This window comes from Oncorhynchus keta, chromosome 16 (genome assembly GCF_023373465.1).
Source record: "Oncorhynchus keta strain PuntledgeMale-10-30-2019 chromosome 16, Oket_V2, whole genome shotgun sequence".
In the NCBI taxonomy this organism is placed as follows: Eukaryota; Metazoa; Chordata; class Actinopteri; order Salmoniformes; family Salmonidae; genus Oncorhynchus; species Oncorhynchus keta.
The window spans coordinates 17,976,634-17,983,412 of record NC_068436.1 but is presented as its reverse complement, the minus strand read 5'-3'; the positions used below and the strand labels follow the sequence as shown (position 1 = coordinate 17,983,412).

The 6,779-nt window shown below is 52.9% G+C and overlaps 1 long non-coding RNA gene across 2 annotated transcripts; it reads right to left on the bottom strand.

The window, feature by feature from the left end:
• Positions 1 to 284: 284 nt before the first annotated feature.
• LOC127908008 (uncharacterized) lies at positions 285 to 6,639 on the bottom strand. 2 transcript variants are annotated; one of them, XR_008065869.1, is made up of 4 exons: positions 5,772 to 6,639; positions 1,406 to 1,672; positions 784 to 1,165; positions 285 to 662 (listed from the first exon to the last, which is right to left on the bottom strand). It is a non-coding gene; the product is annotated as an uncharacterized LOC127908008 (long non-coding RNA). The 2 variants fall into 2 exon arrangements; XR_008065868.1 differs by having other exon boundaries at positions 784 to 1,593.
• Positions 6,640 to 6,779: the final 140 nt, after the last annotated feature.

The window sequence follows — 6,779 nt, the reverse complement described above, 5'->3', positions numbered from 1 at the left end:
TTTAAAGAGTAACGGTGGGAGGAAGAGGAACAGCCATCTGTTTAAAGAGTAACGGTGGGAGGAAGAGGAACAGCCATCTGTTTAAAGAGTAACGGTGGGAGGAAGAGGAACAGCCATCTGTTTAAAGAGTAACGGTGGGAGGAAGAGGAACAGCCATCTGTTGAAAGAGTAACGGTGGGAGGAAGAGGAACAGCCATCTGTTTAAAGAGTAACGGTGGGAGGAAGAGGAACAGCCATCTGTTTAAAGAGTAACGGTGGGAGGAAGAGGAACAGCCATCTGTTGAAAGAGTAACGGTGGGAGGAAGAGGAACAGCCATCTGTTGAAAGAGTAACGGTGGGAGGAAGAGGAACATCCATCTGTTGAAAGAGTAATGTTGGGAGGAAGAGGCCAACCACAGTGATGTTGTCTGATCAACAGTTTCCATATCACCCTCATGGGAAAGCGACTTCATCATAAATCAGGTGTTTTATTCCAATAGGATCTTACTGTACTCCTCTCTCTCATCTGCCATTCAGTCAGTTTACCATGTCCACCATGTAATAGTTGAAGAGCAGGTTAATGAACAGCCATGGTCATTATCACCAGCGAGCTTCCCCTACCCCTAGGAGACTCATCAGAGACACCTCTCCTCCCCTACCCTTAGGAGACTCATCAGAGACACCTCTCCTCCCCTACCCCTAAGGATAATCATAATAATATAGACCATTTCCTCCCCTTTTACCCCAAGGAGACTCATCAGTCACCTGCTCATCCCCTACCCCTAGGAGACTCATCAGAGACACCTCTCCTCCCCTACCCCTAGGAGACTCATCAGAGACACCTCTCCTCCCCTACCCCTAGGAGACTCATCAGAGACACCTCTCCTCCCCTACCCCTAGGAGACTCATCAGAGACACCTCTCCTCCCCTACCCCTAGGGGACTCATCAGAGACACCTCTCCTCCCCTACCCCTAGGAGACTCATCAGACACCTCTCCTCCCCTACCCCTAGGGGACTCATCAGAGACACCTCTCCACCCCTACCCCTAGGGGACTCATCAGAGACACCTCTCCTCCCCTACCCCTAGGGGACTCATCAGAGACACCTCTCCTCCCCCTACCCCTAGGGGACTCATCAGAGACACCTCTCCTCCCCTACCACCCCTAGGAGACTCATCAGAGACACCTCTCCACCCCTACCACCCCTAGGAGACTCAACAGAGACACCTCTCCTCCCCTACCACCCCTAGGAGACTCATCAGAGACACCTCTCCTCCCCTACCACCCCTAGGAGACTCATCAGCGACATCTCTCCTCCCCTACCACCCCTAGGAGGCTCATCAAAGACACCTCTCCTCCCCTACCCCTAGGAGGCTCATCAAAGACACCTCTCCTCCCCTACCCCTAGGGGACTCATCAGAGACACCTCTCCTCCCCTACCCCTAGGGGACTCATCAGAGACACCTCCCCTACCCCTAGGGGACTCATCAGAGACACCTCTCCTCCCCTACCCCTAGGGGACTCATCAGAGACACCTCCCCTACCACCCCTAGGAGACTCATCAGAGACACCTCTCCTCCCCTACCCCTAGGGGACTCATCAGAGACATCTCTCCTCCCCTACCACCCCTAGGAGACTCAGAGACATCTCTCCTCCCCTACCACGCCTAGGGGACTCATCAGAGACATCTCTCCTCCCCTACCACCCCTAGGAGACTCATCAGAGACACCTCCCCTACCACCCCTAGGAGACTCACATTTACATTTAAGTCATTTAGCAGACGCTCTTATCCAGAGCGACTTACAAATTGGTGCATTCACCTTATGACATCCAGTAGAATAGTCACTTTACAATAGTGCATCTAAATCTTAAAGGGGGGGGGGGGGTGAGAAGGATTACTTATCCTATCCTAGGTATTCCTTAAAGAGGTGGGGTTTCAGGTGTCTCCGGAAGGTGGTGATTGACTCCGCTGTCCTGGCGTCGTGAGGGAGTTTGTTCCACTATTGGGGGGCCAGAGCAGCGAACAGTTTTGACTGGGCTGAGCGGGAACTGTACTTCCTCAGTGGTAGGGAGGCGAGCAGGCCAGAGGTGGATGAACGCAGTGCCCTTGTTTGGGTGTAGGGCCTGATCAGAGCCTGGAGGTACTGAGGTGCCGTTCCCCTCACAGCTCCGTAGGCAAGCACCATGGTCTTGTAGCGGATGCGAGCTTCAACTGGAAGCCAGTGGAGAGAGCGGAGGAGCGGGGTGACGTGAGAGAACTTGGGAAGGTTGAACACCAGACGGGCTGCGGCGTTCTGGATGAGTTGTAGGGGTTTAATGGCACAGGCAGGGAGCCCAGCCAACAGCGAGTTGCAGTAGTCCAGACGGGAGATGACAAGTGCCTGGATTAGGACCTGCGCCGCTTCCTGTGTGAGGCAGGGTCGTACTCTGCGGATGTTGTAGAGCATGAACCTACAGGAACGGGCCACCGCCTTGATGTTAGTTGAGAACGACAAGGTGTTGTCCAGGATCACGCCAAGGTTCTTAGCGCTCTGGGAGGAGGACACAATGGAGTTGTCAACCGTGATGGCGAGATCATGGAACGGGCAGTCCTTCCCCGGGAGGAAGAGCAGCTCCGTCTTGCCGAGGTTCAGCTTGAGGTGGTGATCCGTCATCCACACTGATATGTCTGCCAGACATGCAGAGATGCGATTCGCCACCTGGTCATCAGAAGGGGGAAAGGAGAAGATTAATTGTGTGTCATCTGCATAGCAATGATAGGAGAGACCATGTGAGGTTATGACAGAGCCAAGTGACTTGGTGTATAGCGAGAATAGGAGAGGGCCTAGAACAGAGCCCTGGGTACACCAGTGGTGAGAGCGCGTGGTGAGGAGACAGATTCTCGCCACGCCACCTGGTAAGAGCGACCTGTCAGGTAGGACGCAATCCAAGCGTGGGCCGCGCCGGAGATGCCCAACTCGGAGAGGGTGGAGAGGAGGATCTGATGGTTCACAGTATCGAAGGCAGCCGATAGGTCTAGAAGGATGAGAGCAGAGGAGAGAGAGTTAGCTTTAGCGGTGCGGAGCGCCTCCGTGATACAGAGAAGAGCAGTCTCAGTTGAATGACTAGTCTTGAAACCTGACTGATTTGGATCAAGAAGGTCATTCAGAGAGAGATAGCGGGAGAGCTGGCCAAGGACGGCACGTTCAAGAGTTTTGGAGAGAAAAGAAAGAAGGGATACTGGTCTGTAGTTGTTGACATCGGAGGGATTGAGTGTAGGTTTTTTCAGAAGGGGTGCAACTCTCGCTCTCTTGAGGACGGAAGGGACGTAGCCAGCGGTCAGGGATGAGTTGATGAGCGAGGTGAGGTAAGGGAGAAGGTCTCCGGAAATGGTCTGGAGAAGAGAGGAGGGGATAGGGTCAAGCGGGCAGGTTGTTGGGCGGCCGGCCGTCACAAGACGCGAGATTTCATCTGGAGAGAGAGAGGGGAGAAAGAGGTCAGAGCACAGGGTAGGGCAGTGTGAGCAGAACCAGCGGTGCCGTTTGACTTAGCAAACGAGGATCGGATGTCGTCGACCTTCTTTTCAAAATGGTTGACGAAGTCATCTGCAGAGAGGGAGGAGGGGGGGAGGGGGAGGAGGATTCAGGAGGGAGGAGAAGGTGGCAAAGAGCTTCCTAGGGTTAGAGGCAGATGCTTGGAATTTAGAGTGGTAGAAAATGGCTTTAGCAGCAGAGACAGAGGAGGAAAATGTAGAGAGGAGGGAGTGAAAGGATGCCAGGTCCGCAGGGAGGCGAGTTTTCCTCCATTTCCGCTCAGCTGCCCGGAGCCCTGTTCTGTGAGCTCGCAATGAGTCGTCGAGCCATGGGGCGGGAGGGGAGGACCGCGCCGGCCTGGAGGATAGGGGACATAGAGAGTCAAAGGATGCAGAAAGGGAGGAGAGGAGGGTTGAGGAGGCAGAATCAGGAGATAGGTTGGAGAAGGTATGAGCAGAGGGAAGAGATGATAGGATGGAAGAGGAGAGAGTAGCGGGGGAGGGAGAGCGAAGGTTGGGACGGCGCGATACCATCCGAGTAGGGGCAGTGTGGGAGGTGTTAGATGAGAGCGAGAGGGAAAAGGATACAAGGTAGTGGTCGGAGACTTGGAGGAGTTGCAATGAGGTTAGTGGAAGAACAGCATCTAGTAAAGATGAGGTCGAGCGTATTGCCTGCCTTGTGAGTAGGGGGGAAGGTGAGAGGGTGAGGTCAAAAGAGGAGAGGAGTGGAAAGAAGGAGGCAGAGAGGAATGAGTCAAAGGTAGACGTGGGGAGGTTAAAGTCGCCCAGCACTGTGAGAGGTGAGCCGTCCTCAGGAAAGGAGCTTATCAAGGTATCAAGCTCATTGATGAACTCTCCGAGGGAACCTGGAGGGCGATAAATGATAAGGATGTTAAGCTTGAAAGGGCTGGTAACTGTGACAGCATGGAATTCAAAGGAGGCGATAGACAGATGGGTGAGGGGAGAAAGAGAGAATGACCACTTGGGAGAGATGAGGATCCCGGTGCCACCACCCCGCTGACCAGAAGCTCTCGGGGTGTGCGAGAACACGTGGGCGGACGAAGAGAGAGCAGTAGGAGTAGCAGTGTTGTCTGTGGTGATCCATGTTTCCGTCAGTGCCAAGAAGTCGAGGGACTGGAGGGAGGCATAGGCTGAGATTAACTCTGCCTTGTTGGCCGCAGATCGGAAGTTCCAGAGGCTACCGGAGACCTGGAACTCCACGTGGGTCGTGCGCGCTGGGACCACCAGATTAGGGTGGCCGCGGCCACGCGGTGTGGAGCGTTTGTATGGTCTGTGCAGAGAGGAGAGAACAGGGATAGACAGACACATAGTTGACAGGCTACAGAAGAGGCTACGCTAATGCAAAGGAGATTGGAATGACAAGTGGACTACACGTCTCGAATGTTCAGAAAGTTAAGCTTACGTAGCAAGAATCTTATTGACTAAAATGATTAAAATGATACAGTACTGCTGAAGTAGGCTAGCTGGCAGTAGCTGCGTTGTTGACACTACACTAATCAAGTCGTTCCGTTGAGTGTAATAGTTTCTACAGTGCTGCTATTCGGGGGCTAGCTGGCTAGCTAGCAGTGTTGTTTACGTTACGTTGCGTTAAAAGAACGACAATAGCTGGCTAGCTAACCTAGAAAATCGCTCTAGACTACACAATTATCTTTGATACAAAGACGGCTATGTAGCTAGCTATGTAGCTAGCTACGATCAAACAAATCAAACCGTTGTACTGTAATGAAATGAAATGAAAATGTGATACTACCTGTGAGTGCGACCGGGTTGTTGAGTTCAGTTCAGTAGACGTTGGCTAGCTGTTAGCTGTTGGCTAGCTAGCAGAGTCTCCTGCGGAGCGAAGTGCGATGCGACCGCTCGCTCCAACCCGGAAGTTGGACTCATCAGAGACAGCTCCCCTACCACCCCTAGGAGACTCATCAGAGACACCTCTCCTCCCCTACCACCCCTAGGAGACTCATCAGAGACATCTCTCCTCCCCTACCCCTAGGGGACTCATCAGAGACATCTCTCCTCCCCTACCCCTAGGAGACTCATCAGAGACATCTCTCCTCCCCTACCCCTAGGAGACTCATCAGAGACATCTCTCCTCCCCTACCCCTAGGAGACTCATCAGAGACACCTCTCCTCCCCTACCCCTAGGAGACTCATCAGAGACACCTCTCCTCCCCTACCCCTAGGAGACTCATCCTCTCCTCAGACTCATCAGAGACATCTCTCCTCCCTACCCCCCTACCCCTAGGGGACTCATCAGAGACACCTCCCCTACCCCTAGGAGACTCATCAGAGACATCTCTCCTCCCCTACCCCTAGGAGACTCATCAGAGACATCTCTCCTCCCCTACCCCTAGGGGACTCATCAGAGACATCTCTCCTCCCCTACCCCTAGGAGACTCATCAGAGACATCTCTCCTCCCCTACCCCTAGGGGACTCATCAGAGACATCTCTCCTCCCCTACCACCCTTTAGGAGACTCATCAGAGACAGGCTCCAGATTACAATACTAACACCTAGGATTATAGTTAACTAGGTGTTGAAGAGGTGGAGATGGGTGTAATGTGTATATTGATGTTGTATATACAGGACACCTTTGTAAAAGAGGCCGAGGTCTCAGTGTGTCTTCCCTGTAAATAAAAAGACAGAAGGGAAAACAACAGAACGAGTTGGGACAGTTTTACGATCCACCGTTAAAATGAGTCCATATTCATTTGGAAACTTTGGATAACCTGAGCGTAGTGGATTTGGAGGGTAACGTAATCTGTGGCGACATGTTCTAAGAACCGGTTCTCAACAAGGAACCTTTGTGGAACTAGAAGGCTCAGGGGGCAAGCTGGAACAGTCCCTCAGTAGTGATGGAGGCTGCTGAGGGGAGGACGGCTCAGAATAATGTCCAGAACGGAGCAAACGGAATGGCATCAACCACCTGGAAACCATGTGTTAGATGTATTTGATACCATTCCACTGATTCTGTTCCAGTCATTACCACGAGTCTGTCCTCCCCAATTAAGGTGCAACCAGCCTCCTGTGCTCAGTAGGTGGTACCCCAGCTGGCCACTGTTTACCTTCACAGCAACCTTTTATTAAGTCACCTTCAACCCCCTGTAGACACACACACACACCTGACTTGCTCACCCACCCACCCCCACCCAAACCAAAACACACACACACACACCTGACTTGCTCACCCACCCCTCACCCAAACCAAAACACACACACACACCTGACTTGCTCACCCACCCACCCACCCCCCACCCAAACCAAAACACAC